The following is a 24,712-nucleotide window of genomic DNA, read 5'->3' as shown; positions in this document are numbered from 1 at the left end:
CCAAAAAAAGATAAGACGCTGAACCCAAAGGGGCAGAATAGGAAGCCAGAGGTTTCACAAAAAAGTTGTCCTTAAAGCAAATTAAGACAACAGAAGACTCCTTTCCAGTTATCAGATTAGAATACTTAAAAAAAAAAAAAAAAAAAAGGTGAAAAACCCAATGCTGGTGAAAGTGTGAGAAAAAAGTGTTCATACAGTGCTGGAGGGAGTGTACATGACTAGCACTTTCCTAGATTAATTGAGTAACAGAATGGAGAGCTTTAAATATGCTGATGCCCTTGACCTCTGGGAATTATTCCAAGGAAAGAATAAGGAAGAGAGAGATGCATAGGATCCCCTACAAGTGTGTTAGTTTGGGGGATGTTAATAATAGAAAAGAAAAAAAATCAAATATACCAACATGATTTAATAACTCATCTATGTCATGTGATTAAAAAGCTTTTTTAGGAAGAAGTTCATTAGCAGGACAGATCAGATCAGATCAGTCGCTCAGTCGTGCCAACTCTTTGCGACCCAATGAACCGCAGCACACCAGGCCTCCCTGTCCATCACCAACTCCCGGAGTTCACCCAGACTTATGTCCATCGAGTCAGTGATGCCATCCAGCCATCTCATCCTCTGTCGTCCCCTTCTCCTCCTGCCCCCAATCCCTCTCAGCATCAGAGTCTTTTCCAATGAGACAACTCTTCGCATGAGGTGGCCAAAGTACTGGAGTTTCAGCTTTAGCATCATTCCCTCCAAAGAAATCCCAGGGCCGATCCCCTCACAACATACTGCTGAAAGGCAAGAGCAGGTGCTAAAACAGCATGGACAGTCCAAGCATGCTTTTTCCAAAATGTAAATGTGTTTTGAGAAAACCACACCCACCCAAACACTAACAGTATTTATCTCACAATGTTAGGTTCTTATGTTCTACCTTTTTAATTAATCTGTATATATTCTTTTTCAATTGTCCTTTTGACCATGAGCATGTGTTGTCTGTATATGTTTTTAAAGACGATACTTAAGAAGTGGATCTTAGCCACTCCATGATCTTGCCTGAGAGTTTCATTCCTCAGCAACTTAACAGTGCCCCAAAAGGTTTGTGTGTTAAAGAATAAAAGCTGAATAATAAAGAATAATAAAAAATAAAAACTGTTGAGTAGAGACACTCCATAGGCTTCTTTTAAAATTCCTCACAGCTTGTCAACAGATGAATAGATAAAGAAGATGTGGCATATATATGGGTACACACAGAATAGAATTCTACTTAGCCATAAAAAGAATGAAATAATGCCATTTGTGGCCAAGTGGATGGATCTAGAGATCATACTAAGTGAAGTCAGAGAAAGACAAATACCGTTTGATATCGCTGATGTGGAACATAAAAATTATACAAGTGAACTTATTCATGGAACAAAACAGACTCACTTACATAGAAAACAAACTTATGGTTACCAAAGGGAAAAGAGGGGAAGGATGAATTGGGAATCTGGGATTAACATATACATACTACAATATGTAAAATAACCACCAAGGACCTACTGTATAGCACTGAGAACTCTACTCAATACTCTGTAATGACCTATATGAGAAAAAAAAATCTGAAAAAGAGCAGCTTTATATACAATTGATTCACTTCACTGTACACCTGAAATTAATACAACATTGTCAATCAGCTATACACTAATAAAAAAAATTTTTAATAAAAAAATAAAATGTACTAATATCTAACATTTAGGTTTAAAAAATGTGAAAAGTATTAAAAGTATCATAATATAAAGTAAATTAGAGCAAATATTGAAGAAACTCTAAAAAAGTACATTTTCAAATGAAGAAAATTCATCACTGCGATCAGGAAGATCAAATTCAGAAATGTCAAGAAATGTCCCCAGTCCTTCCAAACAGCACATCTCCTCTTTTCACAGCAACCCGCCCACCTCCAGGGGAACACAGACTTCCCCCGCCCCCAGCACACACAGGGTGGCCCCCAGGCACCTGTAGGGGGACGCAGTGATTCACCAGACCACCAGTCACTCACTGCACCTTGTGAACTGTCCTTTCCACCATCTAGCCCTTCATATGCTCACAGCCACCGTGGAAACTCACATTTGGCAAAAGAGCAAGAGGGAGATTTAAATTGAATTGAAAGGTTGACCTCATTTTGTTTTCTTCTTTCCTTAAACTTCCTGAATTCTGACTGACCCAACAACACTATTAGAGAGTATATGGAGGTCAAGGGTGTCCAGTAAGGCTTCCCTGATAGCTCAGTTGGTAAAGAATCCACCTGCAATGCAGAAGACCCCAGTTCAATTCCTGGGTTGGGAAGATCCCCTGGAGAAGGGATACGCTACCCACTCCAGTATTCTCGGGCTTCCCTTGTGGCTCACCTGGTAAAGAATCCACCTGTAATGCAGGAGACCTGGGTTCAATCCCTGGGTTGGGAAGATCTGGAGAAGGGAAAGGCTACCCACTCCAGTATTCTGGCCTAGAGAATTCCATGGATCCACAGTCCACGGGATCGCAAACAATCAGACACAACTGAGCAACTCTCACTCATCTCACTCAATAAGACAATATGGACCATCCCCTGAGAGCCTACAGTCTCCTTACAACTTCAGGTGTAATATTTGCAACGCCTCTGAAAAAGCATGCTCAATACAGTGCTGTCTGACCAGGACTCCCTGACCTATGCAGGCCTCTGCCCTGGGGGTGATGGCCAGTCCTAGTATCTGAGTGATTCCCTGGGCCCAGCAAATGGACTCAGTTTCCAGAGCCCAATAAAAATAAAAACCAATAAACAGCAACAACAACAAAAACCACACGCAAGTTTTCAAGATTCCATTGTAAGTCTTTGTGGAAGGAAGCATGCACAAGCCTTGATAATACAATATATTATAATCTTAAATGCAATCAGTCATTTTATAGTAATGCAATGCCCTCAGCCAAACAAGGGCTGAGATGATGCCACGTTAGAGTCGTAGAAGCATAAAGGAAAGTCATAAAGTAAGTCTTAATTCTGCTATCAGCTACAGCATTCTAAAAGGACTTTACAGGGACTTCTCTTGTGGTTGAGTGGTTAAGATTTCACCTTCCCATGCAGGAGGTGTGTGTTCGATCCCTGGTCAGGGAGCTACGATCCTGCATGCTTTCCAGGTGAAAAACCAAAGCATTAAACAGAATCAATATTGTAACAAATTTAAAAAACAGTTTTAAAAAAAAAAAAAGGACATTACAATATCCTTCATTTAAACCTCACAATGTATATGACTGTGTGTGTTAGTCACTTAGTTATGTTCGACTCTTTGCGACCCCATGGACTGTAGCCCACCAGGCTCCTCTGTGCATGGAATTCCCCAGGCTAAAATCCTGGAGTGGGTTGCCGTTTCCTTCTCCAGGAGATCTTCCCAACCCAGGGATGGAACCCAGGTCTCCTGCATTACAAGCAGACTCTTTACCATCTAAGCCACCAGAGAAGCCTTTGCTGGCTAAGAGGAAGTATATAGTCATATATCTCCCACATATTTCTTAGTTAATCTTCCATAGAATAAAACATATGTAATCATAGATGGGGCTTCCCAAGCGGCTCAGTGGTAAAGAACATGCCTGCTAATACAGGAGATGCAGCCTTGATCCCCAGATCAGCAAGATTCCCTGGAGAAGGAAACAGGAACCCATTCCTGTATTCTTGCCTGGGAAACCCATGGACAGAGGAGCCTGGCGGGCTACAATCTGCGGGGTTGCAAAGAGTCGGACGCATCTGAGCGACCATAACAGCAGCAACAATCACAGGTGATCTATTAGTAGGGCTCACAGGCAAACTCAGGGTTTTAAATATGCCTACAGAGCCGCATAACACTAAGAAATCCTTCAAATCTTGTTTTAAAAAACAGCACAATGCTGTCAGTTTTATCAGACTCCATTCCTCCTTCCTAAATACTTCAGCGTATAAGTAAACAAAGGAAAAAGGAGCGGGGGAGAAATGCAGAAACAAAAGCTAAAGTGCAAATCCATCATCTTACCCACTCCTTTCCTCGTGACTGGAGGTTGCGGGAACCGCGGGCTCCACCAGAGGCGGTAATTCAGGCTCAGCCCGCGGCGTTTCTTTTCCCACCTGTGAAGCCCGCTGAACTGACGGTGGTTATTAAAAACAAGAGTGCATCTCGAAAATCAGCCCTGAATGGGGTTGCTGATGGCGGTTTTCTTTTTCTAGAGAGCTCCAGGGCTGCTCAGCACACAGGAGGGCGAGGCCTCACAGCTTGTCAGAAGACCCAGCTGTGCAGAGGCCGGGCGAAAGGAGAAAGTGGGCTCCAATGACGCCTGTTAGGGCTTTAATCCTCAGCTGTGACACATGGAGGGAGCTATGAACAGGAAACTCAGAGCTGGGCAGCCAGCCAGAAACACTCAGAAAACGTGCCAAGCCCTTTCGAAATACCACACTCTCCACTGAACACTCACTGCTAACAGTTCACAGGCTGTCTCTCTTCTCAAGTGACGGAGCCATAGACCCGGGCCGGGCTGGCCCACAGACATCCAGTCTGTCAGAGTTCCCGTCATCAGAGTCTGGACCAGTCAAAGCCAGGCCTGGAGTCTCCCACCTCCTCCCTCTTCTCCTCCAGATCCTCCTCCTAACGACATCCACAGATGTGAGCTCCCAGCAATACCGAAGGACCCTTCCTTCACGCTTGTGTATGTTTCAGATGCAGGATCTCTTCCTAATGCACCCACTGCCTCTGCCACATGCCCTGGGGACCCTGCAGGGATCTCCTGAAGCATCCAGGAGGGGAGGAGACCCACTGCTCATCCCTGGACTCAGGGGGATTAGGGGAGATGGGGTCCCAGCCCGAGCCTCTGGCTCCCAATTGGAGCTGCTTGATCCCATCCATGAGAGAGGGGGCTGCCGAACCCCTCCTCTGTCTCTCAGGGGCCCCCCTGCACCCCACACCTGGATTCATGTTCTCAGCACAACCCAGGTCCCACCTATCAGAGCCCTACTCATAGTCTGAAACACAAGGGCCAAAGTGGCCAAAGTTTATATCCTGGCACCCAAGGCCCACCCCCAGCAGGCTCTGCACACCTCTCCACCTTGTCCCCACTGCCCTTCAAAAGAATTCTCTGTGCCCACTCAGATGGGCCACCACTGACTCCAGAAGACAATGTTCAGGGACTTCCCTGGTGGTCCAATGGTTAAATACTTTGCCTCCCAATGCAGGAGTGTGGGTTTGATCCCTGGCTAGGGAAATAAGACCCCACATGCCTTGCGGCCAAAAAACCAACACATAAACAACAGAAGCAGTATTGTAACAAATTTAATAAAGACTGTAAAAATGGTCCACATTAAAAAAAAAAATCTCTTAAAAAAAGGCAACATTCAAATGGCATGGGTTCTGCAGCTATCCTCCTGACCCGACTCCCCTTCTCCTCCTGAATGTGATGCCCTTTCAGACACGACACTCCCCCTCCTCCTTGACCCCCTCTCCCCACATTTCCGGTCTTCACCAAGGTTCATGCAGGAGTACCCCCTTCCACATCTTGGGGTGAGGCTCGATGCTCTGAACCCACGGTTCCACTCCCTAAAAATAACAGAGACGCCGAGAGTGGGCACTTACCTGCATCAGGTGCATTTCTAGGAACTTCCAATTCTTTCAGCCCATTTTACAGATCAGGCAACTGAGGCACAGAAAAGGCAAATGCTTTCCCTGAGATCCCTCAGCCAGGTAGGGTGGAGCCTGGGTGGAGTCCAATCTGGCCTCACTCTTTCTTTCCAGGCACCTGTGCTGTTTATTTGGGAACAGGGTGTATGTACTCAGAGAGGGTGCAATTTCCTCACCCTTCTCGATAGCCGTTCCAGAAGGGCTTCCCGGAATACTTTCCCAGGCTAGGTAATTACAAGTAGCTGTGATTAATTGGTAGTTTAATGAGCTTTAATTGAGAGACCAAATGGTCCACCTGAACTTCAGTGGACTGGGCTTTCAACATTAGGAAATAAACAGAATAGTCTTGAGGTTAAGGCAACATGCTTGTAGTCCAGGGGTCCCTAACCTCTGGGATCTACTGCCTGATGATCTGAGTTGGAGCTGATGTAAGAATAACAGAAATAGAATGCACAAGAAGTGTAACATGCTTGAATCTTCCTAAACCATCCCCTACAACCCCCAGTTGGTGGAAAAAATTGTCTTCCACAAAAGCAGTCCCTACCCTGGTGCCAAAAAGGTTGGGGACCACTCCTGCAGAAGTTTCACTGACATTTTTAACCTATCTTAATGGGTGCATCCAGGCCCTGGACATCTGGTGCATGAACGGACTGCTAAAGACATAACCTCACTCAAAGAGCTGAGATGCCCTGATGAGAAGAGCCGACTCATTGGAAACGACCCTAAGGCTGGGAAAGATTGAGGGCAGGAGGAGAAGCCGACAACAGGGGACGAGATGGTTGGATAGCACCATTGACTCAATGAACATGAATCTAAGCAAACTCTGAGAGACAGTGGAGGAAAGGCAACTGTGGGGTGGCAAAGAGTCAGGCACAAGTAAACGACTGAACAGCAACAACCCTCAAAGGTCTAGGGTGATGAGGAGCAGGGAGAAGTCCCCACCCTTCCTCCAACGTGGAGTAGCTGAGGTTTCGGGGACCTGATCCACCCCAGCTCCAGATGCAGCCCTACTGATCTGAGCCATTAGATCTTCAGAAATACTCGAGTACCTTCTAGGCTGCTGGCCAGGTCCTATAAATGCTGGAGGTGAATGACATTTCACTGAAGAGATGTTTCTGGCTCCCACTAGGGGCAAGACCCTCCCTATGCTCTTTGGTAGAACAACAGCAACAAAAGCAGGAAGACCCAGCTTTTGTCCCTAAGAAACTTACTACCCGGCTGATGGGGAGGCCGTGGACGAGACGCTAACAGGCTTAACCCACTGTAGGTATTGATATTTGCCTCCCAAAACAGGAGTTTGTTTTCCCAATTTTTCCCTAATCAGTTCATCTTCATTCAGCACTTAGTGGAGAGGAAAGATTTTTGTTTCCAGGATGTTTTTGATCCTGTTTTCCACTCCAGACATCATCTCCCTTCCTCCTGCCCACTTCTCAGCAAGGAGACACACACACACATGCACACACACATACACACTCCCTAAGTTGCTTAGTCCCTCCCCCACACAGAGCTCAGGGGGGAAAAATAGTCATACCGGGCAATAGCAATCCAATACCAGAAGTTTACGGAAAATCCCCAAACTCCAGGGTCCTTTATAAAGGCTGGAGCTCAGAACTCACTGAGCAAAACCTGGAGCTTTTACCATGAAAACTCTCAAAGATGCCACTAGGACACAATTTTATCAGCAACATGGCCTTTGCAGAACTCTGGAACGCCCATATTTGTACTTCATAGGTCAGAAATAACTCATATCTTCCCCCAGAATACTTCTATGGAAAAGTTTACACATTCAGAATGAATCTGCATTTAAGAATACCTGGAATGTGGCTATAATCCATGTGCTTCACGTGTTTCCTTAATCCATGTGTTGTCCACATGTTCCCTACACATCAAAATTGATGAGAATGGAGAATGCAGAAAAGCATGGGAATGTGTGTGTACACGCATGCACACGTGTGTGTGCCTGTGCAAGCATGTCCAGACCTGGAATCTGACCTCACTCTCCTGCCACGTACTACAGGTCCTTAAGAAAGGGTGGGAACCCTGTTTTACTAGGTTCAGCAATTTTGCAGTTAATTTGGTAATTAAACAGACACCTCCCTGGGCCCCAGGAGACCTGGTGAAAGGGCCTGCTTTAACTTCATGGGGGACTTAAGATGGCTCAGATGGTAAAGAATCTCCCCACAGTGCAGGAGACCTACGTTCAGTCCCTGGATAGGGAAGATGCCCTGGAGGAGAAAATGGCAACCCACTCCAGGATTCTTGCCTGGCGAATTCCACAGACAGAGGAGTCTGGTGGGCTACAGTCCATGGGGTCGTAATAACTGAGTGACTGACACTTTTAATTTCATGAAGGTGGCTTTGAGGAGTCAATTTCACTTCCCTGGACTTCAGTTTCTACCTGTGGGAAAAAATACAGCGTAATCTAAATCCATGCTACACAAAGTGTGGCCACCAGCCAGGGCAGGCATCATCAGGAAATATGCTAGAAATGCAGATTCGCAGGCCTTGCCTCAGAACAACTGACTCAGAATTAGCATTTTAATAAGATTCCCACGTGATTTGTGGGTGCACGGTAAAGTTTGAGCAGCACTGGTCCAAACGTTCTCTGAAGTGCCTTCCAGAGCCACATTTTGTTAGTTTAACCTCTGTCCCTTTCAGCTAGAGCATCAACATGCCATGGCCAATGGCTGCCCATGACCTTTGTGGTCAGGCCCTGGGAGGATCTGGTCAGAACCCTGCAGGCTGACTTCACTCCCATTCCAGGCAATGACACACAAAAAGTCAGATCATCTCCATGACTGTCCCAGACCGCTAAGTCACACTCTGTCTTCCAGCTTCCTACCAAGCCTCTTAGGAAAAAGCCACCCCTTAGTACTTCCTACCTCCAGACAGCTCCCACAGCCATTACTGGGTCTCAGGGGTTGTGCAAGCAAAGATTAGTGAACAGGAAAAATGCCAGATGGATTATTACAGTGATTGTCTTCGGCACTTAATGGAGCCATGATCACTAAGACGAAGAATGAGCCAAGCCTCAGGAAGCTCAGCAAATCTCCAGTTTGATGGGGCTATGATGAGGCGATTAGGCAAAGTGTGAATGTGTATATTAGTAGCTCAATCTTGTCCAACTTTTTGAGAGCCCATGAACTGTAGCCCACCAGGCTCCTCTGTCCATGGGTTTCTCCAGGCAAGAATACTGAACTGGGTTGCCATTTCCTGGTCCAGGGGATCTTCCCCATCCAGGGATCCAACCTGGGTCTCCTGCATTGCAAGCAGATTCTTTACGTCTGAGCTACCAGGGAAGCTCCATTAAGCAGAATACTGCAAATTTAATGAAGCAGGACTTCATGAAAGCATTTCAAATCTCTTTCTTTTGAGCAAGATGAAGAACGCAGTTAGCAGAGTTGAATACACCCACACTTCATGACACATGGGTTAATTTGAAGAGGGGTCACCAATGGAAAACCTCGGGCACTGCATTTGGTTCTTCCCATGAAAGTGGCTGCCAGGCTGGGTGTGGTCACCCTCCAGCTGTAATAAGTCAAGAGAGGAGACAGGGTGGATGGAAGGAAAACATTTCCTCCACACACCCAAAAAAGCAAATTCAAGATTAAAAAGCAAAGCTGAAATCTGAAATCAAAAAAGAAAAAAAAATTACCAAGTGAGCATTAGCCAAAAGAACCAGAGAGTGTGGAAGTGGATGGTGATAACGTTCCTGGGGGTCATGAATGCAGACAAGAGAGGGCTACAGGACCTCCCCAGTGGTTCAGTGGTTAAGAACCTGCCTTGCAATGCAGGGGACATGGGTTTGATTCCTGGTCAGGGAACTAAGAACCCACAGACTGCCAGCAACTAAATCTGCAAGCCGTAACTACAGAAGTCCACGTGCTTTAGAGCCCACGTGCCACAGCTGCTGACCCTGCACCACAACTAGAGAGTCTGCGCTCTACAACAAACATCTCGCATGCCACAACTAAGACCCAATGCAGCCAAATAAATAAATATTAAAACAAAATTAGAGAGAGAGGGAGCCACAAACCCAAGCCAGAGGTTGGGAAGGGAACTGGGAGCTGCAGAGCAAGTTCTTACAACATAAAGGCACTCTCACCACACGATGGGAGATGCAGACTTAAAATCTGAATTCACGGAGTGAGTGAATCAGGACGCCAAAGACCCCATGAAGATGGAACCAGAGGCCAAATCTAACAACATAAAATGTTATAGAGACAAATCTAAAGTCCTGTTCTTATTTCCCAAACCTAATTTCGTAAGTACAGGACAAGACACACAAAAAGCAAAAGCACGGGTGGCAGACAAAACCAGACAGGTGTCGGGGTCCTGGTTGACTGAACCCTTAGTTTAGTGGACCCTTTATTTTTTTTAAGTTAACCCTTGGTTGACTGAACCCTTAGAACATCTTTGAACCCTTCGTGTGATGGGAGAAACAAGCTCAGCTGCCCCAGTGGAAGCTTAACTTCTAATACAAGGGAGGGTGGTCACTCTTTGTGCCCCAGACCCTAATACAGAGATGGAACTAAGACAATGGAACAGAACTTTCTGGAGGCCCATCTAAGACCCAATGCAACGTACCATCTACTTTGTAACAACAGAACTCTCCTCGATGAAATGAGTCAATCCACAGAGGGTGTGCTGCCCCATCCCAGAAGTGCTCAAGCAGAGGCCACCTGCGTGGTCAGGAGCATCTCACAGGAGCCACTCTGCCACCTCTACTTGGCCGTCTGATTTTACATTCAGCTTGTGGGTTGTTCTCTGTGGTTTTGTTTTGCCCTAGTGGCAAATCAGCGTGCTGAGCCGGGCATTTTCTCGTCATTCACATGTTGAAATAGGAAACCAAGGCCAGCAGGGACAAATCGCAAAGTAGAATTCGGATCTGGAGACCTTAAAACCTTTCCTGGTTACTCTCTCCCAGTGCCTGGTTATAATTTCTGTGCTTTTTTGGACTCAGTTTTCAGTTCATCCAGTGAATGAGGAAGTCACTGCTTTTAACAAGGAAAGGTGAAATATTTACCATGTGTCAAGTTCTAAACATGAGTCACAGCCCAGCAAATGTGCCCAACTAATCGTACCATTAAATTTTACGAGAAAACACTGTCTTCGGTTGTTCTTTGACACAAGTTAACTAGTGTCATAAGTGTGTAGGAAGGTTCAGTCATTCCAATTAGTACAGATTTTTAAAACATTTTATTATTAAAAAAATATAACCATGATACAGAAAATAAGAAGGAAAAAAGAGAAGACTCAACATCCTTCCTGATCTTGCTACCAAATTCTCATCACTGTTAGTTAGCATTTTGGAATATTTCCATCTACTCCTTTTTTCTTCTAGGCACATATATCTTTGTGATCTCTTTTAATATTATATCACAAGTGGTTTTTTTTATGTTATTACCTGACTTTCATAACTATCATTTTTAGTGCCACATACTGCATGTCACCTCTTATTCTGACACTTTGCCCCTTTTCCACAATCTTGATGGTTTCTATGGTTTTCATTTTACATTCAAGAAGAAAGATTTTATCCACACATTTTGTTTTAAAAGTCTGGATGAGGGGGCAAGGGGGGAGGGATAAATTAGGAATTTGGGATTAACATATACACACTCATATATAAAATAGATCATCAAAAGGACCTGCTGCTGCTTCTGCTGCTAAGTTGCTTCAGTCGTGTCCGACTCTGTGCGACCCCATAGACGGCAGCCCACCAGGCTCCCCCGTCCCTGGGATTCTTCAGGCAAGAACACTGGAGTGGGTTGCCATTTCCTCCTCCAATGCATGAAAGTGTAAAGTTAAAGTGAAGTCGCTCAGTCATGTCCAACTCTTAGCGACCCCATGGACTGCAGCCCACCAGGCTCCTCTGTCCATGGGATTTTCCAGGCAAGAGTACTGGAGTGGGGTGCCATTGCCTTCTCCATCAAAAGGACCTACTATATAGCAAAGGGAGCTCTACTTAATATTTTGTGATAACCTATAAGGGAAAAGACTCTGAAAAGGAATATATATGTATATATGTATAAATGCATCATTTTGCGGTACACTTGAAATTAACACATTATAAATAAATTATACTTCAGTAAAAAAAATCATTTAAAAAATAGATAAACAAGGACCTACTGTATAATAACATGGAACTTGACTCGATATCTTGTAATAATCTATAAGGGAAAATAGTCTGAAAAAGAGTATATATATACACATGTATATATGTATACACACACACACATACATACACGTATTAACTGAATCACTTTGCTATACATTTGAAACTAACACATTGTAAATTAACTATACTTCAATAAAAAGAGAGAAAGTTAAAAAATAAAAGTCCAAGTAGCATCTCCATGGCACTCACAGTGCTTATTTGGAAAGGAAAGAATTGTAATAATACAGGCTTGATTTCATATTTATGTTTTTCCAGTGTGCTATAGATATTTTACTAAAAGTCTGCATATTTCCTTGTAGAAACTTTAAAAATCTGTAGACTATGACGTTACAGACTCAGTGACGACACCAACCCTTACGCACTCCTAACCCTTCTGTAGCTGCCACTGAGAATGTCCACAAGTACCACTGCACACAGTGCAAGGAAAGCAACAGTTCATGCGGACTGCTTTAAATAGAACAGCCATCGTCATCAAATGCGTTAGGAGGTGTGCGCATGTGTGAGGCCAGAAAGTATCACTTCCCGAGCTTGCTTGCCTGTGCCTGTCAGTCGTGTCCGACTCCTGGCAACCCCATGGACTGTAGCCTGCCACGCTCCTCTGCCCATGGAATTCACCAGCCAAGAATCCTAGAATGGGTTGCTATTTCCTACCCAAAGGGATCTTCCCAACTCAGGGATAGAACCCAGGTCTCCTGCATCGCAGGCAGATCCTTCACCACCGCGCCACTAGGGAAGCCCTTTCCATGCTTATTAGACCTACATCCTGCTAGATAAAGATTTCAGGAGCAAAAAAACATTAATTTTCCAGCTTACTGCAAATATGGTTTCAATTATAGAAATCATAAAACGGTCTAAACATAGCTATAAGCTAACAAAAAGCTTGTGAGTCTACTCAGTTTTTAACTCAGTGCCAAACCCTGTTCTTCTAGAAGCAGTGCTCCTTGGAAGTCAGTTCATAATTATCTCTTTTTCTTTTTTCTTGTCTAATTTTTTATTTTTTATTTTATGAAAGTATGATAACATTTACAGGAGACTTAGAAAATACAGAACAAGGTTATATATTGTTTCACTACATCAATTCATAATTACTATTGTACAGCAGAAATTGTAAAGCAATTATCCTCCAATTTAAAAAAAGACAACTAAAAAAATACCTTAAACAATGTAAATGACATGTGAACAGCTGTAAACACAATATAACTGTAAACAGCTATGTAAATAGTTTCCAGTATGTAGCAAATTCAAATTTTTCTTTTTGGGAAAAACAAAGTCAGTTCAATCTCCTAACTATCCCCAGCCCCCTCATTGTTGAGGAATCCTTACTATTAATAATCATGTTCCTGAAAGCGATGCTTCCTTTTCAGTTTTTCTTTCGGACACCCTTGCATCAGCTTCTCTAAGAAATCCGAGTGCTTGTTGTCTAAGGGGTGGTTCTGCACAGCTATTCTCACCGTATCCTCCTCTTTGTATCACCAAGAGAGGAGAGGAAAGGCCGTTACTGGAGAGAAGAATCTGGGGTCTGAGTCTGACACCAATGGCCATGTGCTGTCCACAGGGCTCCTCTCCCCACAACTACTGCCCTATTTTAAGGCAAGTACAGGGTAAAATGACCCATAAGAGGTTTTGCGAAATTCAGAGACTATGATTCATTTACTTCTCAGTCTATGCTTAGTATGTGAGCTCACTGCTGAGGCTCAGCTCTCCCTTTGACCAGCTGTGTGGCCCTGAGCAAGTTTTCTAACCTGTCTATTCCTTGGTTTTACATCTATAAAACAGCAATGATATTTGTATGTTCTTCATTGCACTATGGAGCATTTAGAGTGAAGTCATGTACACACTGCTATATTTAGGATGGATAGCCAACAAGGACCTACTGTATAACATGTACGTGGAACTCTGCTCAATATTATGCAGCAGTCTGGATGGGAGGGGGGTTTAGGGGAAGATCAGTTCAGTTCAGTTGCTCAGTCATGTCTGACTCTTTGTGACCCCATGGACTGCAGCACACCAGGCTTCCCTGTCTGTCACCAATCCCCAGGCCTGGTCAAACTCATGTCCATCGAGTCGGTGATGCCATCCAACCATCTCATCCTCTGTCGGCCCCTTCTCCTCCTGCCTTCAATCTTTCCCAGCATCAGGGTCTTTTCCAATGAGTCAGTTCTTCCCATCAGGTGGCCAAAATATTGGAGTTTCAGCTTCAGCATCAGTCCTTCCAATGAATATTCAGGACTGATTTCCTTTCGGATGGACTGGTTGGACCTTCTTGCAGTCCAAGGGACTCTCAAGAGTCTTCTCCAACACCACAGTTCCAAAACATTAATTCTTCAGCATTCAGCTTTCTTTATGGTCCAACTCTCACATTTATACATGACTACTGGAAAAACCATAGCCTTGACTAGATGCACCTTTATTGACAAAGTAATGTCTCTGCTTTTTAATATTCTGTCTAGATTGGTCATAGGAGTAAGCGTCTTTTAATTTCATGGCTGCAGTCACCATCTGCAGTGATCTTGGAGCCCAGAAAAATAAAGTCAGCCACTGTTTCCCCATCTATTTGTCATGAAGTGATGGGACCGAATGCCGTGATCTTCGTTTTCTGAATGTTGAGCTGTAAGCCAACTTTTTCACTCTCCTCTCTCACTTTCACCAAGAGGCTCTTTAGTTCTTCTTCACCTTCTGCCATAAGGGTGGTGTCATCTGCATATCCAATGTGAGTGGGGGTGGGGGGCAATTAGCACAAAATCAACTTGGCTATCTGAGCACCCCTTCCAGCTCCCCCACAGGCTCACTCCACACCCACATGTCCCCCTTACTCTCACCACAAGGCACAATTATTAACACTCCCTCAGCCCATCGGTACAGGCATCATAATTCTTTTACTGTCATTGTTTCTTCACATTTGAATCTTTAACCAGTGAATACTGACTTGCTGCTAAGTCTCTTCAGTCATATCTGGCTCTTTTGCGACCCCATGGACTGTAGCCCACCAGGCTCCTCTGTCCATGGGATTTTCCAGACAAGAACACTGGAGTGGGTTGCCATTTCCTTCTCCAGGGGATCTTCCCAACCCAGGGATCGAACCTGGGTCTCATTATGTCTCCTGCATTGGCAAGCGGGTTCTTTACCACTAGTACCACCTGGGAAGCCCAAATATTGGCTTGATTTTACCTTAAAAATCTTTCTTCTAGAGAGGTGGGAAGAAAAGAGACTATCTGTTCAGTCATCATTAACATTTTATACGACAGAAGGTTGACGCTATATATATATATATATATAATCATATATAAATTATATGCACATATAAAGTCAGACACAACTGAAGTGACTTAGCACACATACAAATATTGATGTATTGAATGGCTTATATGAAAAGCCAATGACCAGAGATTCCCACCAAATTGACTTAGGACCCCTTCTGCCAATAGACTGAGGACAAAGATTTCAACCACACAGGATGAAGAATAAGATGAAAAGTATAGCATCTCACACAAAAAGGTAGAACTCACAAAGGATTAAAACTTTCTAAAAGTATGAACTCATGAAAGATAACCCTAGAGGCAAAGAGCAGAGAAAACTGGTTGTCTCAGTCTTCTCTCTAGGTGATGGCTGACAAAGAATTGGCATCTCCCATGAAAATATGTGCCCTCTGACACAGCTTTGTAGTGGGTTACAGCCTGATTTTACACACTTTTATATGCTCTGAAAAGGCATAAGGCAATTTTAGAAGTCCTAAGTCTCTCGGCTGAGGAAATTAAATAATCTCTGGAGGAAGACACTAGAAACAAGCCTCAAAAAACTTTCACTGATAGATGTCAAACAAACATGACTTCACAACCAAAAATCTAAACATAAAAGTACATAAGCTTTTAAGCATTGACAGAAGAAAAAGAAGAACCAGGCTGACAAAAGAAGAGAAAAACCTTAAACTATTGAATGATCAGACATGGAATATAAAACAAATATATTTATAAATGGCCTTTCCTGGTGGTTCAGATGGTAAGGATTCTGCCTGCAATGAAGGAGATGCAGGTTCAATCCCTGGGTTGAAAAGATCCTCTGGAGGAAGAAACGGCAACCCACTCCAATATTCTTGCCTGGAGAATCCCATGGACAGAGGAGCCTGGTGGGCTACAGTCCATGGAGTCACAAAGAGTCAGACATGACTGAGCAACTGACACTTTCACTTTCATATATACGTGTGTGTGTGTGTGTGTTTTAAAAACTGAAAGAGAATCAAAACATAGTAAGGGGCAAAAGAATATAAAAAATAGGCAGACTAAAAGAAGACACATGTACTATTTAATAAAACTGATTCTGAAATGAGGCTGTAAGTTTAGAACAAATTTCAAATTACTGGTATCAGACACAGACCCTATTTTCTTACTACAATGCAATTAAAGTTAGAATAACAAAGACACACATATTTGGAAATGTAAACACACACTTCTACCTAACTTATGGTAATAGCAGAAATTATAATATACTTAAAATTAAATCACGCTTTTTAAAAACTACATATCAAAACTAACAGTATAAAAGGGCAATTTTTAACTTTAAGATTATATATTTAAAAAAAGGTTCAAAGTAGTAAACTCAAGCTGCCAGGTTTCTTTGTCCATGGAATTCTCCAGGCAAAAGTACTGGAGTGTGTAGCCATTCCCTTCTTCAGGGGATCTTCTTGACCCAGAGATTGAACCTGGGTCTCCTGCATTGCAGGCAGATTCTTTACCATCTGAGCCACCAGGGAAGCTCCAAAATAACTTTTAAAGAATATTGAAAAAGAAAATCAGATCAGGGCACTTGAATAAAGTAGACATCTAAACTTATTCTAAAAGCCCCTGTAATTAAAGACTACACAAACCAGGAACAGAATAAAGGGCTCAAAAGGAGGCCCACACTGGGATGACAAGGCAGGGACAATTCATACTCATTAAACATGTACATTCTCCCCAATTTCACAACCTCCCTTGTGGTATGGCGGGGGCCAACTAACTAGCTCTGGACAAGTAGCTGTGAGCACAACTGACCTGTTGAAGAGTACAGGTTTTTTAGCTTAAGTCCTTTATTCTTCCCTGGTGGCTCAGAGGCTAAAACGTTTGCCTGCAATGTGGGAGACCAGGGTTCGATCCCTGGGTCGGGAAGATCCCCCAGAGAAGGAAATGGCAACCCACTCCAGGACTCTTGCCTGGAGAATCCCATGGACAGAGGAGCCTGGTGGGCTACAGTCCACCGTGTCGCAAAGAGTCGGACACAACTGAGTGATTTCACTCACTCACTTTATACGGTACCTTTATTCCATTATAAACTTCAAGTATTTTTCAATTTAAAAATGAAAACTCGTCAGTGTCCCTCTCTTGTCTTCTTGCTTTTGTTATCAGTCACTAAGTCGTGTCTGACTCTTTGCAACCGTATGGACTGTAGCCTTCCAGGCTCCTCTGTCCGTGGAATTTTCTTGCTTTCAAAGAAAAAGAAAACTATGTTGTAGTGAAACATCATCAGATAAAACAAAATTTATAAAAAAGTGGAATTTTTATCCCTAATGGAGAAGTTGCTTCCTTTCCTTTAACCTTTTTTTTTTTTTTTTTTTTTAAATATTGATTCATTTGGCTGTGTCGGGTCTTAGTTACAGCATGTAGGATCTTTGTTTCTGCCCACGGGATCTCCAGTTGTGGCTTCTGAGTTCAGTTGCTCCAAAGCATGGAGGATCTTATTTTCCCAACCAGGGATCAAACCTACATCCCATGCATTGCAAGGTGGATTCCTACTGGACCCCAAGGAAATCCCCTCTTCCATTATCACCACTGTAACCTCTTTTTACAACCGAGGTCAGGTTGGGTGCTTTTCCCCCATGATCACTATAAAAAATGGCATCATCACTACCACTGTCCAAGAATTGTACCTAGGTGACTATCAGAAAAAGTCTTGGTTCATGAGGCAACATTACGCAGGGGTACTGCAGTGGAGGGAGAGTGTAAAGTTCAAAGGTTAAACTCTTGAGAAAATTCGAAGTGCAAAATTCTTTAAGTTTTGATATATATATATAAGCCTGTAAGATCATCACCACAATCAAGAGAATGAATATATACATCACCTCTAAGACTTTCACACACCCATTTGTAATTCACCCCCATTCTTCGTACATATGGACCTTTATTCTTAATATTCTGTTCTATTCCACTAACCTATTTGTGTATGTGTTCAGTTCAGTTGCTCAGTCATGTCTGACTCTCTGGGACCCCATGGACTGCAGCACGCCAGGCCTCCCTGTCCATCACCAACTCCCGGTGTTTACTCAAACTCATGCCCATTGATGCCATCCAACCATCTCATTCTCTATCGTCTCCTTCTCCTCCTGCCTTCAATCTTTCCCAGCATCAGGGTCTTTTCCAATGAGTCAGTTCTTCCCATCAGGTGGCCAAAATATTGGAGTTTCAGCTTCAGCATCAGTCCTTCCAATGACTATTCAGGACTGATTTCCTTTAGGATGGACTGGTTCGATCTCCTTGCTGTCCAAGGGACTCTCAAGAGTCTTTTTCAACACCACAGTTCAAAAGCATCAATTTTTGGTGCTCAGCTTTCTTTATGGTCCAACTGTCACATTCATGACCACTGGAAAAACCATAGCTTTGACTAGATGGACTTTGTTGGCAAAGTAATGTCTCTGCTTTTTAATATGCTGTCTAGGTTGGTCATAACTTTTCTTCCAAGGAACAAGTCTTTTAATTTCATGGCTGCAGTCACCATCTGCAGTGATTTTGGAGCCCCAAAAAATAAAGTCTCTCGCTGTTTCCATTGTTTCCCCATCTATTTTCCATGAAGTGATGGGACTGGATGCCATGATCTTAGTTTTCTGAACTAAGGCTGTATATTGTCACCCTGCTTATTTAACTTATATGCAGAGTACATCATGAGAAACACTGGACTGGAAGAAGCACAAGCTGGAATCAAGATTGCTGGGAGAAATGTCAATAATCTCAGATATGCAGATGACACCACCCTTATGGCAGAAAGCGAAGAAGAACTAAACAGTCTCTTGATGAAAGTATATGTATTAGTGATGTTACTGTGTGTGCATCAGAGAACTGTCTGTTGTCACTTCACAAGATAAAATATTTATCCGAGGAAATAGACTTCTACATAGTTCCACTGCTGGGCTTGTAGATTAATTTTTAGGAAATCAATCAAGTATAAAAGTGTCATCTTTATCATTCTAAGCATAAATGTAGCATCCCCTCACACACAGACACAACAACCCATGTTCATGGGCCAAGTCATATATTCTCAGCTCTGACATAGGAAATAGCAACTCACTCCAGTATTCTGGCCTGGAAAATCCCATGGACAGAGGAACCTGGTGGGCTACAGTCCATGGGGTTGCAAAGAATCAGACACGATTGAGTGCCTGCGCACACATACACACACACGCACACACTGAAATAGTAATGCACAGTGTCATCTCCTGAATTCAATATCTGACAACACAGAACTTTCTCTTTTTCACTTTTTGAAAAATTATTTTATTTTTTGTATTAAAGGAAAGTTGATGTACAGTGTTGTATTGGTTTCAGGTGTATAGCAGAGAGTCCAATTATTAACATATACATATATATTTTCATTGTTGTTCAGCCACTAAGTTGTGTCTGACTCTTTGTGACCCCTTGGACCGCAGCACATCAGGCTCCCCTGTCTTTTCATTGTGTCCTGGAGTTTGTTCAGATTCACGTCCATTGAGTCAGTGATGATACTGACCATCTCATCCTCTATGTGCTGTGCTCAGTTGCTCAGCTGTGTCTGACTCTTTGTGACCCCATGGACTGTAGCCTGCCAGGCTCTTCTGGGGATTCTCCAAGCAAGAGAACTTGGACTTTAGTTTGCTCTTCTGCCCTCTCATCCACTCTGAAGCACAGATAAGCCCCACCTCTGATGGACGAGAGCTCTGCTTCTAGAGGAACTAGTGTTACAAAAATGCTTCCCTGTGCTCTGTTCTCTGAGTTCATATGTTGTGTCCAAAGTAGAATTTTCAGTGTTATTTTTGGCATGGGCCACAGTGTTATTTATCTCATGAATGAGGAAATGAATGAAGAAGATTAAAAAAAAAAAAAACTGGTTTAAGGAACCCTGAGAAACACGGGCTTATATAACCAGCTGGAGAAATGAAGATCAAGACAAGGCTAGCAAGAACTGCTTCTTCTGGGGAAGATGTACTATACAAAACACAAGCTAGGTGTTGCCGTGACTGCTGGATAAATACAAATAAATTTAAGAAGCTTACTTTTAAAAAACATCAGAGACCTGTGAAAGCAATAAGGAGCAGGAAGACATTTTTTAGAAAAGAGAGAACAATTGCATTACGAACTTATAATCATCAGCTATTTTTTTCTCTGATATTAACCAATCCTGACTGCAAGCTGAGAACAGAGCTTGGCTCAAATGTAGGATGTGCCTGGAAAAAGAGAAACCAGTGAAGTTTTTCATAGTCATGTGGGGCAACTCTGACAGCTTAGGAACTCGAGGGCTCCCAAATGCATGAAAGTGAAAGTCACGCAGTCATGTCTGACTCTTCGCAACCCCATAACTGTATAGTCCATGGAATTCTCCAGGCCAGAATACTGGAGTGGGTAGCCATTCCCTTCTCCAGGGGATCTTCCCAACGCAGGGATCGAACCCAGGTCTCCCACATTGCAGGTGGATTCTTTACCAGCTGAGCCACCAGGGAAGCCCATACACATGACAGGTTGCAAAATAAGACATTTGCTGAGGCCTGGGTAGGGTAGGTAGCTGGTGAAGAAGGCTGAAAAGCTTTTCAAATGCAGAAAGAGATCTCCTGAAGTCTTGAAGCAATCACAAGTCAAAACCTCCCCGGCAGACAGGGCCTGTCTCATGCCCATAGCCTTTTCTTCCCCTCAAGATCAGATTTTTCATCTCTGGGGACTGGACACTGGAGAGCAGGGTTGTGAGTCTCTGAGGGGCATGCCTGGATCTCTCACAATTTTTCAGAACTAGACAAACAAGAGAGTAACAAGGCTGTCTACAAAAAGCCCAGAAAAGTCTCAGTAATGACACAGGGGTACACCAGCATCCAGCTAGTCTTCAAAACTGCCAGTCTGATGGGACTGAGTTTAAACATCTCATGTGCTTGAAGAATAACGGGGGACACGCTTGACATATAAAAACATCATCTGAGCCTCTTTTGCACATTATCTGGCAAAAGTAAAAACTTTCTGGGATTTCCCTGGTTGTCCAGTGGTTAAGAACCTGCCTGTCAAATCAGGGGACATGGGTTCTATCCGTGGTCCAGGAAGCTCTCATGTGCCAAGAGCCGACTAACTGCATGCGCCTCAACTGGAGACATCCTCACACTGCAACTGGAGGAACCTCCCTGAGCACCATACCCAGAGAAAGCCTACACACTGCAGTGAAGACCCAGTGCGGCCAAAAAAACTACAAACTTACTGAGGAGGCGAGAGGAACAATAGTCAAGGGGGGCGGGAAGCAGTGTTCTTTCCTACAAAAGAATCATTTCAACAATCAAATGGAAAAATTAAAGCCAGACCTCGAAACACCATCTAACACCATATGTAAAAATCAATAGTAGGTAAACTGCTGATCTAAATGTGAAAGGTAAAACAGCAAAGGATTTTAAGGAAAACATAGAAGGAAGTCCTCATGACTTGGGAGTAGCAAAGATTTATTCAACAGAACAGAAAATAATTCCAACTAAAAGTGAAGCAATATTGGTAAATCAAGACTGTTCATCCAAAGACACTATTGGGAGAGTAAAAATCCAATCCACAGAGTTGAAGGAGAAATTTGCAATTGACATATTTGACAAAGTATTAGAACATACTAAAAACTCCTGCAGGTCAATAAGAAAAGTACAAATGACGCAATAGAAATATGAGGGCTTCCTTGATGGCTCAATGGTGAAGAATCCACCTGCCAATGCAGTAGACACGGGTTCCACCCCCAGTCTGGGAAGATCCCACGTGCCAAGGAGCCCGTGCACCACAGCTACTGAAGCCCACACGCCCTAGAGTCTGTGCTCCACAGCAAGAGAAGCCACCGCGATGAGAAGCCCACGTACCGCAAGTAGAGAGTGGTGCCCCCACTCTCTACTTAAATAGAGAAAAGCCCACAGAGCAACAAATACAGGCACAGCCAAAAATAAATAATTTTTCAAAAAATAGAAATATGAACAAAAGACTGAAGAGATATTTACCAAAAGAGAATATTCAAATAGATATTTTTTTAAATGTTCAACTTTATTAGCCATCTGGGAAACTCAGTTTAAGCCAGAATGAGATACCAGGACACACCTACCAAAATGATGAAGAAAGAAAGAAAATACCAGAATAGAGGAAAACAGAGAAAATTATTGTAAAAATCTCAATAAGTGGAATTCTCCAACATTCCTGCTGGGAATACATATGAGTAAAACAGATTTAAGAAACTGTGAGGCAATATTTACTATTATCTAGCATCTTGCCTGGCAAATCCCATGGACAGAGGAGCCTGGTAGGCTGCAGTCCATGGGGTTGCTAGGAGTCAGACACGACTGAGTGACTTCATTTTCACTTTTCATTTCATGCATTGGAGAAGGAAATGGCAACCCACTCCAGTGTTCTTGCCTGGAGAATCCCAGGGATGGGGGAGCCTGGTGGGCTGCCGTCTATGGGGTCGCACAGAGTCAGACACGACTGAAGCAACTTAGCAGCAGTAGCAGCAACAGCATCACTGATTCAGTGGACATGCACCTGGGAACACTCCAGGAGATAGTGAGGGACAGGGAGGCCTAGCTTGCTGCAGTCCTTGGGGTCACAAAGAGTTGGAAACTACTTAGCAACTAAACAATAGCAACAACCACCCAGAAACATGTGCATATCCTCCAATCCAGGAATTTCATTTCTGGGCTTACAACCAACAGAAAAGTGTAGGAATGTCCATCAAAAGACAAAATATTCATAGCAGTTCTATATATAACAGCTAAAAACTAGAAACTACCTGGGTCCATCTGCAGTATATAGGATAAATAAATTATAGCATATTTCCAAAACTTGATTTTGTGAAGACTCACTGAGTTGTCAGTGGTAAGTTCACTTTTCTACAACATCAAAGGGATGTATTTAATTCAATTGGGCTTCACTTAGCTGGGCTTTTCAGCTCAAGTTTTTACGCGGCCTTTCCCATTTGAGCCTCATGTTACAACAGCTAAATCTTAATTTTGCCAACAAGGAAACTGAGATTTAGAGTCTCAAGGAGACCTTGACCAAGGCCACAGAGCTAAGTAGCAAGATCAAAACAAAATATTCATATATATGTGTATGCATGCATAGTCAATTCAGTCATGTCCAACTCTTTGTGTACCTATGGACTGTAGCCTGCCAGGCTCCTCTGTCCATGGGATTCTCCAGGCAAGAATACTGGAGTGGGTTGGCATTTCCTTCTCCAGGGGATCTTCCCAACCCAGAGATTGAATCTGGGTCTCCTGCATTGCAGGCAGACTCTTTACCGACTGAGCTACAAGGGAAGATAATATACTTGTACATATCAGAAGGAAATGGCAACCCACTCCACTATTCTTGCCTGGAGAATCCTATGGACAGAGGAGCGTGGCAGGCTACAATCCATGGGGTCGCAAGAGTCGGACTCGATTTAGTGACTAAACCACCACCACCACCATATATATAAAATTGTATGTAATTAAGATTAATTACATTAATTTAATATACTAATATTTAGCTAAAGTATAGGTTCATAGTCTCATTTTTAAAAATCATTGGCCTATATTGTAGCTATTTTTAGATAACTGGTACCTATTGTTGGGGTTAGGAAGATACCCTGGAGAAGGGAATGTCTACCTACTCCACTATTCTTGGCTGGGAAATCCATGGACAGAGGAGCCTAGGCAAGTTACAGCCCACGGGGTCACAGAGTTGGACATGACTGAGCAACTAACACACATAGTCTTTGGTGCTTGAGGAAAAGCCTTAAATGCATCTTCAGCAGTGCTGAGATTTACTAAGCTGGTCTCATATTTGCATCAAACACTAGACCAGAGTAGCCTGGGATGGATAAGCCAATGTCTACAGGTGTCAAGATTCTCTCAGGAGTTACTCTGGACCACTCAGACCTTCCAATTATTTTATTTAAAAAAAAAAAAAAAAAGGAACCAGTAGGATGACACAGGTGATGATGTCACCCTGTCCAGGTGTGCCCCCAGGTGTGTTTAGGGAACACAGCGTCCGAGGGGAAGGTACCTCCTCAAAACATTAAAATAAAGATTCTAAGCTAGGTACAGTCAGTACCAGTCAACAGCACCTGATAGATGGCAAACTTACATCTATCTGCATTTTCTTTCCGAACACCCACTCAAAGACAGTGTCCTCAAGAGTGTGGAAACAACTCAGCATAGGAAACTTACTCTCCTGGTGTGGCGGCCAAACTTCATGGAGCCTAGAGCCGGGTGAGATGCCCCCGGCTGCCAGCTGGCGAGCATCATGGAGTCCCGGCCCTGCAGAAGCCCACAGTCCCAGGAGAGGGCCCCCGCCAGCCTCTGGCTGCTCTGCCAGCACTCCTGTGCTGTCACAAAACTGGCCCACGTCCAAACCCCAACCTCAACCTCAGTTCCTGGGAGGAAGTCAGTCTTCACAGGCAAAGCCCCACTTTCATCACGGGGTGAGTTTTCAGAAAACATTGACAAACTCTCACCATCTCTGAAGGTACCCAGACAACCTCACAGCCTGGACTCAGCTCTCACTTGCACTGACCAGGCAGCTATTTTCAACATCCCCCAGCACTAAATGTCGCTACAAAGACAGCCCCATGGATGGCACAGTCACTTGAAGGAATTAAAGAGAGAGAAAGAGAGAAGGCGTTTCACAGGTTCATTGTCTCCGTCTGC

The 24,712-nt window shown here is 43.5% G+C and overlaps 1 protein-coding gene and 1 non-coding gene across 5 annotated transcripts in view; one reads left to right on the top strand and one right to left on the bottom strand.

Annotated features, from left to right (window-relative positions):
* IL1R1 (interleukin 1 receptor type 1) overlaps positions 1–24,712 on the bottom strand; it is a 131,301-nt gene that overhangs the window by 84,506 nt on the left and 22,083 nt on the right. The window contains exon 1 of one of the 4 annotated variants that reach the window (XM_044925712.2): positions 5,589–5,734. The exons of 1 other annotated variant lie outside the window; for it this stretch is intronic. The gene's annotated coding sequence lies outside the window, so the exon portion shown is untranslated. Of the gene's footprint in view, positions 1–4,001; positions 4,866–5,588; positions 5,735–24,712 lie in introns of those variants that run through there. 2 more of the 4 variants (XM_025260762.3, XM_006054063.4) reach the window with 2 other exon arrangements.
* LOC112578274 lies at positions 2,637–2,721 on the top strand. Its single transcript, XR_003102572.2, has one exon. It is a non-coding gene; the product is annotated as a small nucleolar RNA SNORD86 (small nucleolar RNA).

The sequence above is a fragment of the Bubalus bubalis genome, chromosome 12 (assembly GCF_019923935.1).
Source record: "Bubalus bubalis isolate 160015118507 breed Murrah chromosome 12, NDDB_SH_1, whole genome shotgun sequence".
NCBI classification, from domain to species: Eukaryota; Metazoa; Chordata; class Mammalia; order Artiodactyla; family Bovidae; genus Bubalus; species Bubalus bubalis.
The sequence above is the reverse complement of the archived record's forward strand: the minus strand, read 5'-3'. Positions and strand labels throughout refer to the sequence as shown.